At 45.4% G+C, this 18,322-nt stretch overlaps 1 pseudogene; it reads left to right on the top strand.

Annotated features, from left to right (window-relative positions):
- Positions 1-18,322, top strand: part of LOC148138030 (putative G protein-coupled receptor 139) — a 114,350-nt pseudogene that overhangs the window by 21,977 nt on the left and 74,051 nt on the right.

Here is an 18,322-nt window from a genome sequence, read left to right on the forward strand (position 1 = left end):
AGATTTCACAGTATAGAGTGAAGCAGGTGGCAGATAAAAAACTCTGAAACTTTGATGATTTCCCGTGGGGATGACGTATTGTATTGCCACCAGTGGTAGGAAATCCCTTCAAAGCCAGGTTTAGTGACCCTTTCAAATTAAAAAATAAATGTTGAGTCAGTTAAACTATCTGGTAAAGTTACCAGATATGATAAAAACATTATCGAGTATGTCATGTGAATGAATAATGCTCCAACCACATTTAAGACTCAGGAACAGAGTTGTGGCCAGATGAACAAATTGTGCAGTTTATTTGTATGATGTCGTGACCTTTAGCAAGTGATTGAAAGCTCACATGTTATTTGTATTTCATAGTAATGGGATTAAGAATTAGAGGAAAAGGAATGATGCCATCTTTTCATTCTGATGGTTAATTTTCTTTCCTGAAGGGGGGAGACATTATGAAGCCGAAAGCTTGTCTGGTCACTTTAAGACAGAACGGGTTTTCCTGAATAGAAAGTACAGCCACAGATGCCAGCTAAAGGTCAGGCTGTCCCACATGTGGGAAATGGATACCTGAGTTACGGTTGCTGTTTTGACAGCAATTCAAATGCAACCAAAGAGTTTAAATAACGTTCAGGATACCAGAAGCCAACGGGATTTGAATACTATTGTTTGCACAACTGGAAAACAATCTGTTTATGAGAAATATTGTGGGGAGTATCATGGGAGATATATCATGGGGAGTATATTAACCCAGCATTTTTAACACTAGAGGGAGAGCCACTGCCATCCAACAACAGAGTATCTGCTGTAGAGCAGGAGTGCTAACTGGCCATCTCAAATACTCTCTATCAAAAATACGTGTTCATGTCAAACCTACTTGCAGTAAAGAAAAATGACCCAGGGAGATCAGCAGCTTGAAGAGTGAAGACAGCGGGGAAGATGGAGACTGAAGATGGTCTTGAGATTGTAATGTTTAATATGTGGGTTGTTGGGAAAGCATATTTTTACAGAGTTAGAGTTAGATAGAAAGTAGTTAAGAAAAGACGAGCTTGCATTTGTGAATAGTTGTTGTTTAGTGTTCACTATTAAAGTTAAGAAACTAACTTGTTAATTTTTGTTTAAATAGTGGAATGTAGGAGATCTGTGTCACTCATATTTTACCAGATTACGAGGTGAAGCGAGCTCTTCTGGGCGTTCGGTTTTAATTAACAGAGTGGTTTTACTCCACCTTGTAAATGTCCATCCACGCTAACCCCATTTCCCTGCAGTTGGCCCATATCATTCCAGTCGTTTCCTATCCACATATTTATCCAATTTTTTTTGAAATGTTGTTAAAGTACCACCTTCAAACACATCTGCTGGTAGCTCATCCACGTACCAGCCCTCTGTGTAAAGAAGTGGCCCCTGAGGTTCCCTTTTATTCCTTCACCTCTAACCTTAAATTGATCCCCTTCTCATCCTCGATGCTGTACACCTTGGAAAAAGGCTGAGAGCATTCACCCTATCCATACCCCTTATGGTCTTATACAGCTCTATAAGGTCCCCCCTCAGTGTCCTACACTCTAAAGAAAAAAGTCATAGTTTGTTCAACCTCTCCCTATAACTCAGACCATTGGTTCCTGGCAATGTCCTTGCAAATTTTTTCTGCACTCTTTCTAATTTCATAACATCCTCCCTAAAACATGGTGACAAAACTGAACACAATACTCCAAGTGCGGCCTTATCAAAGTCCTGCGCAACTGCAACATAAATTCCCAACTTCTATGCTCAATGTCCTGCCTGATGAAGGCCAGTTTGCCAAAGGACGTCCTCACTGCCCTGTCGGCCTGTGACTCCACTCTCAGAGAACCGTGCACCTCAACCGCAAGGTCTCTCTGCCCACTACAGCCATAAGGCCCTCCCATTCACCATGAAACGCCTACCTTGATTTGAGTTTCCAAAATGCAAGACCTCACACATTTATATTAAATTCCATTTGCTATTTCTCGGCCCACTTCCCCACCTGATTAAGGCCGTGCTGCAATTTCTGATAAAATTCCTCACTGATCATGCTTCCACTTATTTTAGTGTCACCTGCCAAATTGCTAATCATGTCTTGTACATTCTCAATCAAATCATAGATAACGAAGAGCAATGTACCCAGCCTCCAGTCTGACAAGCCTGCCAGGTGGAACCTTATTGAAAGGCCTTACTGAAATCCATAGAGAATACGTCTACCGCTCTGTCCTCATCAACCTTCTTGGTCACTTCATCAAAGAACTCTAACAAATTTGGGACTCACAAGTCTATGCTGACCGGTCCGAATCAAACCCTGTGCAAATAATGGTATGCTGTCCTTCATTGTAACATGATTCGAATACATAAGTAAAGCAGTCTTCCTGCTGTTGTAGAGCCTTGCTGAGAGAGTATTTGGAGCACTCTTTACAGATTTGATCTCCTTTGTATGGAATGATCTCCCTACCACAGATACGGATGATGGTAACATGAGGATAGAGTAAAGAAGCTGTGTATTTAATCTGTAGATCTGTGAGAGACGAAGAAATGGTGATGCTGAAACACGAGGTGTGGCAGCGATCACTTATTTCCAAAAGAGACATTGTTAGGGTGAGAAATTCCATACTTTACCCAGGCATACAGATTACACTGCACAGGATAAGCACTCAACAAGATCACATGAACAAGATCAGCATTATTTGAACTTAGAGAGTCCATTCATCCGTCTAACGTGACTTTCCTAATAGTTTATATGCCTAAATTAACTCTCCCCATGTTATTGTGCAGTCGACGTGTGCATCCGTACTGAATGCCATGTTGCTCACAATCCCCAACAGCAGCCACAATATCTTCATTCTGAAGCAGGTAGCCATTCCCACCAGCTTCCACCCTACATAGAGAACACCAGGCTGGCTTCTCTGAGATGAAAGATGCCTTCTTGAGACTTCACACAAGACATATGGCTTCCCTGCTCAACACTGGAAAACCACGTTAAAGTCCCACGTGTGTATCATGAACAATGGAGCCACGAGGAACAACGTGGAGCAATCTGTCTGTGCAGCCTCTGCTCCACTTCTTCATCAGGTTAGAGCATCAGTTAGGAGACAGTGAGGACTGCCGATGGTAGAGATCAGAATAGAGAGTGAATTTCTGTAAAATCACAGCAGGTCAGGCAGCATCCGAGGAGCAGGAGAATTAATGTTTCGGGCATAAGCCATCCATCAGGAATCAGCATCAATTACCTCATTCTGTCCCTGTGTATGTACATTGAGGGGGGAATGGCCTCTTACTGTTCCTGTGAAAGTGACTCAAGGGGCTGAATGGCCTCATCCCATTGCTGTGTATGTGACCCAAGGGACTGAATGGCTTATTCCTCGTCCGACTGAACAGGATGAAGAGCCTAACTGGGTTACCCCTGGTTCCTGTTTGACAGCTCGATGTACTGACAAGTTGTATGATGCTGCAGATTTAAGAGGTTATTTTGTCCTGGTTTCTTATAAGAGAGAGATTGAATGACCGTTACCAAGCTGGCTAGTTAAGACCACTTGAGAAAACAGCGAGGGAGGCCTTGTGTTTATTTTAATGAAGACTAAATGAGTATGGCCAGCTCTCACAGATTAGGATCTCTGGGTTTTGGTTTCTCAGTAACATTAGAAAGTGTAGGGGTCTCCACAGAGTTGGAAGCTTCAGTGACTATCTCCTGGCTGCTACTCTCTCTGAATTTTCTCTTGCTGCTGTTTTTAATTCCTGGATTGGAGAAATATTTGTGACAATCTGTGTCCGAATATTACTTTTTGCCAGGGGCTGTGTTTATGGGATTTCCAGATATTGGAACAGTTCATTCGTAATAGTTCCTAGATCTATTATTCTGTTAACTTGGCCAATAGAATTAGGTTATTCTAGATTCCTCTTTCTTTGGTTTCATTTTATCTTTCGTGTTTAAATAAATGGTGTTTTGTTTCAAACCAAGTAGTTTGACCAGTCCCATTGCATCTGGAACAGACACTTTACATTTCCTTTAAAATACAAAAAAGAGTCTAGATTACTGCCTTCAAATATTTTCGAGGGACTCTGGTGTGGCCCATCACACTGGACTCCCCTTCCTGAGTAATAGGCTGGAGGCACTGAATGGGCTGTCCCTGTTCTTCTCTAACAGTGTCAATGGGCTGAATGGATTCCTCATATTCCTGTGAAACCAGCGTGAGGTGCTCAATGAAGGTTCAGGGGTGACTTGATAGAGGTGTACAAGATGATTAGGGGTTTAGATAGGGTTGACCATGAGAACCTTTTTTCCACGTATGGAGTCAGCTATTACGAGGGGGCATAGCTTTAAATTAAGGGGTGGTAGGTATAAGACAGATGTTAGGGGTAGATTATTTACTCAGCGAGTCGTGAGTTCATGGAATGCCCTGCCAGTAGCAGTGGTGGACTCTCCCTCTTTATGGGCATTTAAACGGGCATTGGATAGGCATATGGAGGATCGTGGGCTAGTGTAGGTTAGGTGGGCTTGGATCGGTGCAACATCGAGGGCCAAAGGGCCGATACTGCGCTGTATTTTTCTATGTTCTATGTTCTATTTTACTGTGGCAATGTGCAGTGTCAAGCACTGCTGTTACATGAATGTTACGGACCCTTTAACAACACAAGCCTCAATGGATTCTGGGTCTTGCTGCTCATGGACACAGACCAGTTCAGGAGCTTATGGGGGACAAAATGTTCTGAACATTGTAGAATCTTCAGTGACCATCCCCACTTCTGATCTTATGGTGGGGAGGGTGGGGGCGGGGAGACATTGATGAAGCTGCTGAAGCTTTTTGTGAAGAGGAAGCACCCACAGAGTTGTCCCAGTACTGAGATGATGAACATCTTCCTTTGTGCCATATTTAACTCCAAACACTGGAGAGTTTACTCTGATTCCCATGATGTCCAGTTTTGTTCAACTCCTTGATGTCAACAGAAGCGAACCACTGCCTTGATATCAGGGCCAGTCATTTTTACCTGAACCCTTGTGTCAACTTATTTTGTTCATATCAATAGGCCATAGTATATGAGCAGCAAGTGTTTTCTTCAAACAGGTGGTATTGAATTTCTCTTCTCAAGAGTGTTGGGGGAGCTAGATGACTGAAAGTATTTGAATAGGGGTAGATGGATATTGACCTGTCAGAGAGTTGAGGGCTATGAAAAATTGGGTATGAAAGAGGATTTCAGACGGACAGCCATGATCTTAGTGAAGGGCAAGGCAGGTTTGGGGAGTGAACGACCTGCCCCTGTTTCTGATGTTCTCACATTCTGTTATTGGAAAGTTAGTGTGTGTTATTTTCATGAATGTTCTGTTATTGAATGTTGCAGTCAGGGAGACCAGAGGATTTTGTGAGCCATCTCTGGGTGAGGTATGGGGGCTGTATTCACAGTGAATCTGGGTCTACAACATGACCAACAAATGAAGCACACGTTGCAGAGAGGGGAAGCTCTGTAAAGAGAGATGAGGGGCCTCTTTTATACCCTGCCTGGGTTTTCCAACTACATTTCCCAAATCACCTCAAAGCGTGTGGGACAGTCTTGAGAGGCTGAATGGTCTCCTCTGTTTCTGTGCAACAGGTTATCGGAGGAAGTAGCCTCCAACTGCTCCTGTCTAACAGGTTTGAGGGGCTGAATAGAACACAGAAACATGGGAATGAGGAGCAGGCTCATTAGATACTTTGACCCTTCCCCACCCGACACTAAGTTTGTGGCTGATCAGGTTGTGGACTCAGCACCACTTTCCTGTCTCTATCCCATTACCCGTGACTCACTTCCCTGTCAAATATTTAGCTAATGCAGCTTTCAATCAATGTGAACATAGAGGCACGATAAACTTCCAGTGAAGAGAATTCCCACTTGAAAGGTCCTTTCAGAATTTTTCATCATCCTTCTTATAGAATCAGAGAGTCATGCAGAACAGAAATAGACCCTTTAGTCCAATCTGTTCACTCTGACCAGATATCAAATCTGATCTAGTCCCATTTGCCAGCATTTGGCCAATATCCCTCCTCTTTCAGATATTTTTAAATGTGCGATTGTAACCGCATTCAGCACTTCCTCTAACAGCACTTTCTGTACACACACCACTCGCTGTGTGAAACATTTACCTTCAGGTCCCTTATAAATCATTCGTCCTCTCCCCTTCAACCTATGCTCTCCTGTTCTGGACTCCCCTATCCTGGGGAGCAAAACCTGGCTGTTCAGAATATCCATGCCCCTGATGGTTCTATATACCTCTATAATGTCACCCCTCAGCCTCTAACACTCCAGGAGGAAACACATCAAACTAATCAACATCTCCCTAAATCTCAAACCTCCAGTCCTGGGGCATCTGTGTAAATCTTTTCTGCAGACAATCGCGTTGAATGCAGTATTCTTAAAGTGGCCTTACCAACTTCCTGTACAGATGCAATATGCCACCACAACTCCTATACTCAATGCTCTGACTGATTAAGGCAAATGTGCCAAATGTGTTCAGCACCACTGTCTACCTGCGACTCCACTTTCAAGGAACAATGTACCTGCAGCCCGAGGTCCCTTTGTTCCACAACACTCCCCAGGACCTTACCATTAAGTGTATAACTTCTGCCCTGATTTGCCTTCCCAAATGAAAAACCGCGTATTTATCTAAATTAAACTTAATCTGTCACTCCTTGCTCCTTTGTCCCATCTAATTGTGGTCTCTTTGTACTCTGAGATATTCTACTACACCACGTTTTTGATGTAATCTGCAAACTTACTAACTATGCCTCCGAAATTCACATCTACATCCTTAACATAAATGATGAAATGTTGTGAACCCAGTACTGATTCTTACAGCGCAAAGCTGCTCACAAGCCTCCAGTCTGAAAAATACCCCACTTCATTCAAGCCAATTGTGACCAGCTTCCTCTGTATCCCATGTGAGTGAAACTTACTTATCTGTCTACCAATCGGAATGTTATGAACACCTTGCTGAGGTCCATGTAGACAATATCTACCAAACTGCCTTCATCAATCTTCTTTTTCACCTCTTCATAAAACTCAATCAAATTAATGAGACATGATTTCCCATGCAGAAAGTCACGTTGTCTCCTCTGATCAGCCCTTGCCTTCCCAAATGTATGTAAATTCTGTTCCTCAGAATCCCCTCCAACAACCTACCCAACACTGACATCAGGCTCACGGGTCTATAGTTCCCCGGCTTTTGGGGTCACTGTTTCCTTTTCTAGTCCCACTGCTCCACTGCTCATAACAAAAGTTAAATGTAACCAGGTTGGTGATATGGCCAATGATATCGGTTTCAGACGGGTTAGGGTCAGTTTTAGCAACAAGTCAGGCTAGTTTCTTTAATCTGCTAAAACTACACGTTTATGATCCAGAGCAATGTTACTCAAACAATGATGGAAAGATGCATGGCAAACTGTTTGGATATTGCAAATGAAGAATCGATATATTTCCCTTTGAAAAAAAAACACTGACACACACACACACACACACACACACACAATCTGTGCAATTTCATGTTGAAAGAACCTTGTCCAGATATTAGCGTAACTCATGACAAAAGGAAAAAAGGCGACATTGTCCAAAATGTGATTTCGCCTCTGAAGATATTCTACTCATACAAGCTGCAAGCAATGGAATTCCACCCTGGAACAGTTGGATATGGCTGTGCATTAGGCAGTGAGGAATTTCCAATGAATTCTGGTCAGGGATTACCTAAAGTTTATCACAGTGGCTCAGTGGTTAGCACTGCTGCCTCACAGCACCAGGGACTTGGGTTTGATTCCACCCTCGTGTGACTGCGTAGAGTTTACGTCTTGTCTGCGTGAGCTTCTTATGGGTGCTCCAGTTTCCTCCCACAATCCGAAGCTGTGTAGTTCAGGTATATTGGTCAAATTGTCCAGAGCATTCAGCGATTTCTAGTTTAAGTGCACTAGTCAGGGATATCTGTAAGGGAAAGGGCCTGGGAAGGTTACTCTTTGGAAGGTTGGTATGGTTGTTTGGGCCGAAGGGCCTGTTTCCACACTGCAGGGATTCTATAAAAATAAGAATGGTATCGATGACAGTAGAGATTTTGTTTTAGCTCGCACACATTGCTGTGATGAGGAATAATGAAGGAGAGAGAGTGCAATGGGCCGTTCCTTCTTGGGCAGATGATATGTTCTCTCTCTCTGAGTTAAATCACACAATAATATCATCCTCTCCCAAACTGGACCATGTGAGATCTCATTGTACATTGTCTAAACTATGTCTGCATCATATTCCCTGTTCCATGTAGGTGCATCATTGCTGCTGTCATACACAGAGCCATACCCTTAGCAGGAAATGGACTCAGTCGATTTGAAGATATGTTTATATGTCCCTGCGTCATGAATAAAAATAAAATGTGCAATGTATTCAGAATATCTGTGTAAAAATGAATGCAATATTTTCAACAAATACAGGAATTGCTGGAAAAGCTGAGCAGGTCTGTCAGCATACAGATGCCTTTTACATGTTGTAATTGTACCAGCCTCCACCATTTCCTCTGGCAGCTCATTCCATACGCACATCACCCTCTGTGTGAAAAAGTGTCCTTTAGGCCTCTTCAAAATCTTTCCTGTCTCACTTTCCATCAATGCCCTCTAGTTTTGGACGCCCCTAACTTGGGGAAAACCCTGACTACTCACCCTATCCATGACCATTCTGATTTTATAATCCTCTACTGCTATGAAATGTGACTCCAATCAACACGAATGGCTGTGCTTTAAATCATCTTGGGTCTAAATTCTGAAATTCAATATTGACACCTCTTCTTTCTCCATCAGGTCACAATTCTAAATCCATTTTAATCAGTTTGTTCAGACGTATTATGAAACACTTCTGTGGGATTTACACATAGACTTCTGTGCGCTGAGGTAGGGGCACTAGCACCACTCGGCAATAGCCATAAAGGTGCAACATTATTCTCCTGTGTGTTTGTTCATCAGCCTGTTCTGACATGCTGGGACATACCTCTGCAACTGGCAAGACTTGAATCCAGACCTTCTAGTCCAGGGCTAGGAACACTACCAAAGATGTTCAGGAACTGGAATAAAATCCAGACCTCTTGCTCAGAGGCAGGGACACTACCCACCACACTACCATTTAAAGTGCTAGCTTCCAGCTCGGTGTGGATTTATTTTAAACAGGTTACCATTACTGAACTACACTTTGTATTGTGAAACAAATGCAAGATACTTGTCTCAACTGTAGGATGTTGATTGCACGTGCTGTGCCATCAAAATTAACTATGAATGTCTTTAATTGCTATTATCTGTATTCTGCAATATTAGGGAAAGAGATCCTGCAGACACACTCTGTCCAATGAATGGTCTGGAATAGATTTTCATTGCTGAACACCAGAGACGAAGAAAGAGCGGAATTTCTGGCCCCAAAGCACCGAGCGGTATTACCCAACTCTCACGTGCTACTGCACTCGTCCTAAAACCATGAAATGAAACCAGGCCACTGATTACTGTCCAGCCTCTCCTCCTCACTGACTGTGTCTGCAATCCGTCCCTCTTCCCCGTAACAAGGCAAACCAAGCTCAGGGTCTTTGTGAAAATCAAGGCCGGAGTGTGCAGGTATCCTGGAGAGGATGGGCATTTTAAAATTGAAGGGGGAGGGTGAGCAGGCAGTAATATCGCACACTGGGCTGAGGGGTGGCAGATGGAGTTTACTTTGGATTAATGTGAGGTATTGGATTTGGTAAATCAAACAAGAGCAGGACCTATACAATTAAAAGTAGGGTCTTTGGCAGTGTTGGAGTACAGAGACCTAGGCCGTCAGGTATAATTCTTTGTAATTTGCATCTCATATAGATAGCATGGTTAAAAAGTGTTTAGCACACTTGTCTTCATTGGTCAGACCTTTGAGTATTGGAATGGGGACGTCATGTTGTGGTTGTACAGGACATGGTGAGACCTCTTCTGGAATACTGTGTCCAGTCTGGTCATTCTACCCGCTCATTCCATAGGCACACCACCCTCTGGGTGAAAAGACTGCCCCTTAGGTCACGTTTAAATGTTTCCACTCTCACCTGCAATCTATGTCCTCTAGTTTTGGACTCCCGGTACCCTTAGAAAATACCTTGACTATTCACTTTGATATTATTGACCTTGAAAAAATTTAGCTAGAGAGGGTTCAGAAGAGATTAACCTGGATGTTGCTGGAAAAGGAGGGAGTGAGCTATAACGAGAGGCTGGGTAGGCTGGGACTTTTTCACTGGAGAGTATGAGATTGAGGGGCTGACATTGCAGACATTTATAAAATAATGAGGCGTACAGAGAAGCTGAATGGCTGATGTCTTTTCCCTCGAGGTGGGGATTCAAAACTGAGGTATATTTTAAGGTGCAAGTAAAAAGATTTACAAAAGTCATGAGAGGTAATTATTTTAGACAGAATCTGGCTTGTGTGTGGAATGAACTTTCAGAGGAAGTGGTGAAAGCAGGGACAGCTACAACGTTTAAAGGGCATTTAGATCCGTACATGGACAAGACATCAGTTTGGATGGTGCTGTGAGCAGCTGCCCTCTCCCTACCCCTCTCTGAATGAATCCCTCTTGGTTTTCACCCTCTGCCAATGCCTGTGCAGTGGCGTGTGGAGGCCAGCAGAGGGTGGCATTGCATCATTTTAAGCACCACAGAGACTGCCAGATCTGCCCCACACAGAGACACACAGATACATACATGGGGATGGTGAGGACACAGCGTGAAGCTCATCTGGTATCTTAATGAAATATAAAGAAATGCAAAATTAGGCTTGTAAACTATGAAAATATGCGTGTCAGATCTGCCAAAGTCCAAAGTTTAAATAAAAACATCGTTTTTTTTCACTCTGAAAGTGAACATTTTACATCAACTATGCACAACTCTGGGACCCTCTTTCTCTTAACTGCTTATTACGTGACTCCAGCTCTATAGCGATATACTGTTTCTGGGTCTGCCATCCTCTCATACCACAGGTGCTTGTCTGCTCTGAGTTCAGAACAGCATTCCCTCTCTCTTAAAGATACAGTACATGCTTTCAACTTCATCACATTATACCCTGATGAATATAGATAAGTGGAACCTATCCCGATTTCTCTTGCTCTGTGATTTGTCAATATTTCATCTACTCTGTCTCGTATGTGTCAGGATTTCTGTTGCTCCATTGACAGCATGTCATTATTCGACTCTGTCCGTCGGAATATATCAGTATTTGACTTGCTCATACTCGTGTATGTGGGGCAGGATTTCAGTTGTTTCATGGGGACTGTGATGCTATAACAATCTCAATATTTGTAGATGGCACCGAACCTGGAAGACCTCTGAAGTCTATGGATGACAGTGTGGAACCCTAACACGCCAGTGATACGTTGGTGTAGTGTTCAGGTGTAAGGCAGATGGGGATCGATGCAGAGCAGTGTGAGGTGATGTACTGTGGTTGGAAGGACATTGAAAGGCAGTTTAATACAGGCTGTATTTTTATAAAGAGGCGTGCAGGATCAGAGAGTCCTGGGTTATATGAGCACAGATTATAGAAGATGTCAGGCCAAGTGGGGAGAGCAGTAACTAACACAGATTAGTTTCCGTATCTGAGCTGTTTACAGAAGGAGATGTAGGAGGGAGTGTCGGTGCTCCCTTCCTGGGAGGTGGTGGTGACGATGTGTTGTGTGCCCACCCTCCTGCCCACCGAGACCGTGGGGATTCCATTTGTACCAGCTCGACACAAAAAGGAGATGGCATCAGGACCACGACTTCTAAGTTGTGCCGGGGGGAAACGGAGCTGCCAGTGGGTTTAAAGTGAGAATTGCCCTTCACTGAACATTGCTCCTTACTCGGTCGGTGGGACGTGGATGTTTCAGAATGTCCACACGAGGCGTCCCGGTCCTCTCCGGCTTGTCCCACGGTCCTCCCCACATAGCGGGGGAGGGGGGTGAGGAAATGAATATTGGGCACTCCACCACCCGGCTTGGCCCTCTCTGTCCTGTTCCAGGCTGTTTCTTCTGGATTGGGAGAAGGGGAGGGAGTGAGTGAAGTTGGGAGTGGGTCGCCCTGCTGTTAGTGCTCGTGCAGATGGGATACATGGGGAGGGTTTCGGATGGAGGCAGTCCACAGTGCTGTATCCATGAAATGTTATTAATGTGAGGGGTAAAGTGGAGGGATGGAGTGAGAGGGAGAGAGAGAGCGGGAGAGAGAGAGAACGCACGGCGGGGGTGGGGGTGGGGTGGGGGGATGTGCTATAACAGATATACAGTGAGTGTGAGTGATCAAAGAGTATACAATGATCCTTATCCTGACAGAGCGGGGAAGGTTATTGATGCTTGTCCTGTATTGCTGGGCATTTCCTCAGACAGCAGATACTGCACTGAGCCGGGTGGTGAGCTCAGATTATGCTCGGTGGGACTGGTGGTGTGGCCCCCTCTGGGAAGAGAATGGTATCCCTCTGTACTAGCCCAATCACCAGGACCTCCGTGCCCCTGTCCACAAACTGTGGTGTAATTGCCCCTTATCTGCCATGCTCAGGGTAAACTGTGCAGGGCAGCTCCGAACTGAGAAACTCAACCTTGTGCCCATTGGCCTTTTAAAGATGGCTCCCGTGCCAGGTGTCACAGAATTTCCAGGGGCATCTGGGCGATGATAAGTACCTCCAGCCATGATGGGTGGGAGAATCGGGCTGGTATTGAATGAGAGGATCACCATGGGGTGGGCTGGGTAGTTAATGAGGTGAGTCCGATAAGATAGCACCAGGAAACTAGCTCAGCCTCGTTCAGGCAATCCCTCTGTCACATTCAATGAAAATGTCACTGAGAGAAATTATTGTTAGAAACTGCCCAATGAGTATTGGACTCTGTTGAAACCAATCCCATTTACAAAGCTGTAGAACAAATGTTCATTCAAAACTCTCCGTTATTTCACCTGACACAAATATCCCTTTTTCCCATCTTTTCTAGGAAGGCTGGCTCATGTTACAGGATGCCATCGAAGTGTCTACATTTCAGCATTCTGAAACCTGGGAACACATCCTTCCATGACACTGTCTCTCTGTCTCCCCCTCTCTGTCTATTTCCCAAACCCCTCCCATGTGGTGATATTTAAACTGATTCCTCCGCTATCTCTCTCTGGCAGTGATGTTCAATTCCACATCACCCCCTAGTCAGGGCAACAATGTAGATATGGAGCTGTAAATGGATGGCAGCTGTACGTCCTTTCACTTCCAGCATGAGCTGCAAGTTTCCCCACGCTGGGCAGGGATCTAACACAATGTTACTGAGCAATGCACTGGGGAGGTGTACACAGTCCTACATACTGGGAGGTTAACTGCTCCTGGTTTACAGACCAATGCACTGGGGTGGTGTAAACAGTCCTACATGCTGGGAGGGTAAATGATCCTGGTTTAGAGATCAATGGACTGTGGTAGTGTATACAACCCTACATGCTGGGAGGGTAACTGCTCCTGGTTTACAGATCAATGCACTGGGCTGGTGTACACAGTCCTCCCCCCTCGACCTCCCCCGTCAACATCCCACTGTCATCCTCCCTCGACTTTTCCCCTAGAATTTCACCCCCTCGACTTCGCCCTCGATTCCTCCCGACATCCCCCTCCTTGACTTCGCCCCCTTGATTTCCGCCCTCGACACACCCCCCTCGAATTCCCCCCTCGACTTTCCCCCCTCGACTTCCCCCCCTCGACATACCCCCGACTTTCCCACCCGACTTTCCCAGGATTGAATGACAGATTAAAAAGAAGAAATCTTTTAATGCAGTGTTCTTTCTCCATTCAAATATAACAGGATCCTCACATAAACCGCCACAAAAACACATAAGCCCCTCCTCACTTCCCTCCCTCTGTCTATATATATCGATATATAACGTTAAATATCACACAACACTAGCTTTTGGGGAATCCTGTTACACTATAACCTGTTGTTGTCCCAGTCCAACACCGGCATCTCCATCATCGAATATAAAGATCACCATTGAGCTTTTAACCAGATGCTTGTTTGAAACACACACAGCAAGATCCCACAAGCAGCAGTGTAACCACAGACAGATCGTGTGTGTCCCTGATGCTGGTTAATGGTTTGATTCTGTCTCCTGGACAAGGGGGAGCAATCCTCCTTTTGAACAAATTCCAAACATTCCCCCTTCCTTCTCTGTGCCCTGCACTCTCTGATCCCCATCTTGTGCTCTCTCCATCTGAGATCTCTCTCTGTTCTCTCTCTCTTTCTCTGTTCCCCCCTCTCGCTGTCTCCATCTCTGATCTCTCTTCCCTCCCTCTCTCTGTTCCCCCTCTTACTCTCGCCATCTCCGAAATGTCTCTGTTCCTCCCCTCTCTCCCTCTCTCTCTGAAATCTCTTCATTTGTGTTCTCCCCTCTCGCTGTCTCCATCTCGAAGATCTTTCTCTCTGTCTCTCAGATTTCTCACATTTTATCCCCCTGGCCGATACACATGACTGACATTAGAATGGGGCTTTGGAGAGAGTTTCTCATGTTAAGGTATTTATTCCCTCCTCCGGGAGTCCTTCCTGCCAAACCCTTGGGGGTGTACCCAGTTTGTGTCACAATCCCAAGGCCCCGGTTCCTTTAACCCCAGGCCTCAAATCCATTTTAAACCAATGAAACTTCCACTGGGACAGTCAGCGCTCTCTTTCACTAGTCTCTCTCTCACACACTCTGTCACTCCCGCCCCCTTCACACCCCCATTCTCCCACCCACCCCTCTCTCTGTCCCTGGAGCTGGAGTGAGAGGGAGGCAGTGACATCTGTGGGATCAGACTGTGCAGCAGATCCCCCTCTATCTTTTCCACCCTTTGTCTCCCCCAGTCCAGACCAGAACACTCCCCCTTCTGGTAAAAATCCCAGAAACGGCTTGAACCCCACCATTCTTTTCCCCACGCGTGTGCATGTGTGCGTGTGTGTGTAAATGAACGACAAGGAGACAGGACAGTTTCTGATTATTTTCTCGCTCTCTGTCTGATGATTCATCGCAGCAGAAGTGATTTAACTCTCTCTGTCTCTGCGTCATCCCGAGCTTCAGCTCCTGGATCCAATCTCCTCCTCACCCCCAGAGTTAGGGGGAGCATGGAGCGGGGGCTGGGGAAACACAAAGAAATAAAAACAAATCAATTTGAAATAAAATACAACAGTGGCACCAAAAGCACAGCAAGATCCTACAGCTCTCTGCCTTCCTCAATCTCCCACGTGACCCTAGTTCAGTTTAATTATTGCAGGAATAATGAATTGCTGACCATCACAGCGACATTGAAATACATAGACATCACCGCAGACCAGTTGAACAGAGGCTAGAAACATCAATAAACACGAATGCAATGCAAGATCCCACAAGCAGCAATCAAACCCCACACACATGATGCTGGTTAAGGGTTGACGTATTTGTGTCAAATCCCAAGACCCCAGTTACTTTAGCTCCAGGCTTCAAACCTTTTCAAAAACGACAAGGCCGCAATCCGACAGGACCTGGTTTACCAGAAGTCCCGGTAAAAGCCAGTCCCCCTCCCCAGAGAGAGGAGATTAAACCTTGGGGTAATACACAGACAAAACACACCTGGGCCCAACAGGCTGCAGCCTGTCAAACAGGCCTCAGGACTGCATTCCCCCTCTGGAGGAAGCTCTTGTTTGAAGGTTTCCTGCTCCAAAACACACAATTTTCAAATCCTCAAGTGGCCAGGAAGATCCCTTTGGGAGGGAAGAGGCAACATTAGTGGGAAGGCTGAGCAAAAAAAAATTTCACAGGGAGATAGCACAGCAAGATCCCAGGTTTTTCCCTCTCAGTGAGACAGACAATTTATCAGCAACATCCAAACACAAACACGTCTGGTGATGAGTTGAGTTTTCATGTTGAAAAGTTTTTGAAATGACAGTTTAGTTGATTAAAACCACTCACTGCCTGCAACGATGGCACTATGGCAATTGACGCATAGCAAGATCCCACAAGTGACAGTGCTGCAGAAGCTCAAAAATCTGATCGTTTTTATTTCCAGTTTAATTATTTCCTGTCACCCCAGAATCAAGTATTGCAGCTATTTCACAATCTCACTGGCCCTCTCTCTCTCGCTCTCCTGTTTCTCTTGCTCTCACCATTTTCTGTTTCTTTCTCTCACTCTCTTTCTTTGCGTGTAAAATTCGATCATCCTGCCCTCTCTGTGACCCACTTTCATCTGATAGTGACAATTCTTTCCAGAGGGTCAGATATTTTGGGTTACAATTCCCTCCTGAGGGAGTCCCGTCTCCCAGATCCTGGGGGTTTCACCTGTTTGTGTCACCAATGCCCCGGTTACTTTAACCCCAGGCTTCAAACCAGTTTTAAAACCGACAAGGCCGTGATCTGACAGGACCCAGTTAACCAGACGCCCCGACAAACTAGACTCCCACTCTCACCCCACCCCCCATACCCAGAGGAGATGAAACCTCCGGGGAAGAAACAGACCCCTACTCACTGCACCCCACGGGCTGCAGCCTGGCCAACAGGCCTCAGGCCTGTGCTCCCTGCCCTCTGGAGGTTGTTCTTGTTCAAGGCTTTCCTGGCCTCCAGGCATTTTGGATCTTTACTTTCCTCATTTCCCAACAAAAGTTCCTCGGGACAAAAGAGAGAAGAGATGAGTTGGTGGGTGGCCGGGGGAGCGAGAGCAGTGTGATGCAAAATTACACAGCAAGATCCCAGTTTAAACACAATCCCACCACTCCCTTCCCCCATCCCCAATGCATTTCATAACCTCACAGCAACATCAAAATACAAGCAAATCATTAGAAAGCAATTAACCGGAGGTTGGAAACATTAGTAAACACACACACACACACACACACACACTCTGTCACAACCAGACAGCGAGGGCTGCTCACTCTCCATACAGAGAGAGAATAGGGTTTGAAAATGAATCTGACCAATTCCTTGCGCACATTTATTCTGGGTGAGGGGTTAGTGGACCCCACCCCTGCCCTCTCTGACACGTTGCATCGTCTGTCAGTCTGCTCCCGGGAGGGCTCTGTCTGATTGACATGTTAATTCCCAGGACAGGAGCCTTGTGGGATCTTGCCACCCACTGAGATGTTAATTCTGGGGCTACAAAGTGTCATCTTTCCCACTTGCTACAACTCTCTTTTTTTGAAGTCTTATTAGTTGTGTCAGTGCAGTTTGAATATATTAAAGATTAATCCCACACTAGCGTCTCACAGCCTGACTGTAGGTAGGCTTCCTGAGACACACACACACAGGGCTGGGAATGGAGAGGGAGATATTTGCTGAGGATCTCTTGAGATTTTCCAGCTGTATTTGTGATTCCCATAATTAATCTCTGTCTCTGTCCCTGACTGACTGTCTCTGTGTGTGTCTCTATGTCACTCTCTTTCTCTCTGTCTCTGTCTCTCTCTGTTCCTGTGTGTGTGTGTGTCTCGCTTTCTCTCTGTCCCTGTGTATCCCACTCTCTGTCTCTCTCTCTGTGTCAATTTCTCTCTCTGTCCCTGTATCTCTCTCATCTCTGTGTCTCTGTCTCTCTCTGTCTCTCTCTTTCTGTCCCCATGTGTGTTTCTCTCTCTCGCTCTGTCTCTCTCTCTCTCTCTCTGGCTGTCTGTCTGTCCCTCCCTGTCCAGCTCTACATCCAGCCATTTCTAACTTGATTTTCAATATCTTATTTCCTTTCCCTTGCTCAAAAATATTGGCAGAGTTTGGGACTTTAAATCATGGATCACGTGCCTGCCCCTCAACACCCACATTTCACCCTCTCTGCTCCCCTGCCTTCACCACCACCACCACCCCACACACACAGACACGCACACAGACACACACACACAGACACACACACAAAGACACACACAGACACACAGAGAGACACACACACGCAGACATGCACACACGCATGCACACACGCACACAGACACGCACTCAGACACACACAAAGACACAGATACAGACACAAACACACAGACACACACAAAGACACACACACTCAGAGACACGCACACACAGACACACACACAGGCACACACACACGCACACAGGCACACACACAGGCACACACTCAGACACAGACGCACAAACAGAGACAAGACACGGACAGACAGACACAGACACACACACACACACAGAGACAGACACAGACAGACACACACAGACACACAGATTCACGCAGACACAGACAAGACACATACACACTTGCACTCTCTCATTTCTCTCTCTACACTCTCTCTCACACACTCGCTTCTACATACTCTCTCAGTTACACACACTCTTACACACACTTTCATACACACTTTCTGACACACGCACCCACACACTCACATTCACCATCTCATATATTCTCACTCTCACACGCTCAC

The sequence above is a fragment of the Chiloscyllium plagiosum genome, unplaced genomic scaffold (genome assembly GCF_037043375.1).
Source record: "Chiloscyllium plagiosum isolate Xiang-an unplaced genomic scaffold, Cpla_swu_hap1 HiC_scaffold_42, whole genome shotgun sequence".
Taxonomy (NCBI): domain Eukaryota; kingdom Metazoa; phylum Chordata; class Chondrichthyes; order Orectolobiformes; family Hemiscylliidae; genus Chiloscyllium; species Chiloscyllium plagiosum.